We start from the raw sequence: 1757 nt of genomic DNA on the forward strand, positions 1-1757 counted from the left end.
CGCGGAGCCCCTATGCGCCTCCGCCGCCCCGCCCGCGTGTGGCAGCTCCGCCCCGCCGCCCGCAGGGGCGTGGCCGTCCCTCGCCCCGCCCCTCCCGGGAAGAGGCGGGGCGAGGCCGCCGGGTCGGGGCCGTGTGGAGCCTGCCCACTGCCGGCCGTTGGCTGTTGACCGTTGGCCGCCGGCCGTTGGCCGCGGAGGCGAGCGGGTTCCCGCCGCTCCCTTGAAGGTTACGGGTAGTTTCCTAAATCGGGGCACGTTTATGAGAATCGTCTTGTCCTTTTTGAAGACGTTCTGGTGATTAATGGTAGGGGATTGCCTATAAATAATTAAGTATCCCAAAACAAAGGATTCTTCCCGACAGGCGGTGAAGCCATATTCCATATGCTCCCTTTCTCCTAGATCTGCCTCCTTTGTAATGTCTTTATTGTGTTTTTGTTTAGCTTAACTCCTTTCGTAGCTTAGCTGTCTGTGTAAGTTTGATATCTCGGGGGTTCACACAAAAATTATATATACATCGTGTTATCTTAGCTTAAATATCTGTTAAGGTACTGAATAAAACATCTAATAAATACAGACCAGATGCACTTCTTCCCCTCGTGATGGTGGTGTGCTGTGACAGCCAAACGGCCGTCACATCCTGCTGCAATCCTGTTCCCTCTGCTCATGGAGTGGAGGCTTATGGCTCGTTGGCAATACCTTTAATTACTGCACGGGATATTTCCAGATTTCAGGCCAGCCCTGGATTTTTTTTTTTTTTTGAGTATGTGCTTGCTGTGTTACAGAAAATTTGATCTTCCTTTAATTGACAGCCAGTAGTTATGCTTGAAAACGATGAATCCAGGCAGAACAATTACTGCTTTGGACTGTTGAAAAAGAATGTGCTTTTTATAGAAATAGTACTTAGAAACTAAGTGTCTGTATTTTTATATAATTTGACATTCAGTTATCTTTATATAATCTGTATAGCTGTGAGATGAAATGCAGAAAATCACATTAAAATGCTCAGATAGTATTGGGGGGAAAAAACAACAATACATATGTATCAGTAACAATATAATGCATCAGCAGGAACAGACATTTTTCATTTCTAAACCTGATCAATATGGAGACCATGTCAGTTTTCTGATAAAGTGGCAGAGACCAGATTTTTTTTATTATTATTATTTTGTGTGTGTTTGTGTGTGTCTGTGAGAGAGAAGAATGTATCAGAGGTCCAGGGAAGGTTGTCCAGGATTTAAATGAAGCTGAACTGGATTCTCTGTCACACTGATGCATAAAAATGTTAAGGACCCCCGTTTGGCTGGGAATCAGCCAAGGGGCAGAGGGGAAATCCCCTCATGTTATTTTCTCTCTCTCTTCTTTCTGAAAAGGAATACATAAAGGAAAACATGTCCATCCTCTGAGGAGTGGCACAGATGAAGTGCCACCTGGCTGCACAGCAGTGACTCCACAGCTGACGAGCAAGGAACAAGGTTTCTTCTGCACCACTGAAATCTCAGAATCACATCACAGGAAACTCAATTCTTTAGTAGAACACTGAATCCATTTACTTATAAGAATATCACTTGTCGCTTAGTTGCCATTGGAGATACTGTTTAATAGAAAACATTTATAAAAATGGAAATGTTTCTCAATACATGTGATATAATAGGGACTATAAATCAAAAAGGGAATGAGAAAAACAGGATGACTTCAATTTCATTGTCCAAACAAATCTGTGTGCATAAATTTGCTGAACAAACACTTGGCACTCCATT

Source organism: Apteryx rowi, unplaced genomic scaffold, assembly GCF_003343035.1.
Source record: "Apteryx rowi isolate R43461 unplaced genomic scaffold, aptRow1 scaffold_74, whole genome shotgun sequence".
Lineage (NCBI taxonomy): Eukaryota > Metazoa > Chordata > Aves > Apterygiformes > Apterygidae > Apteryx > Apteryx rowi.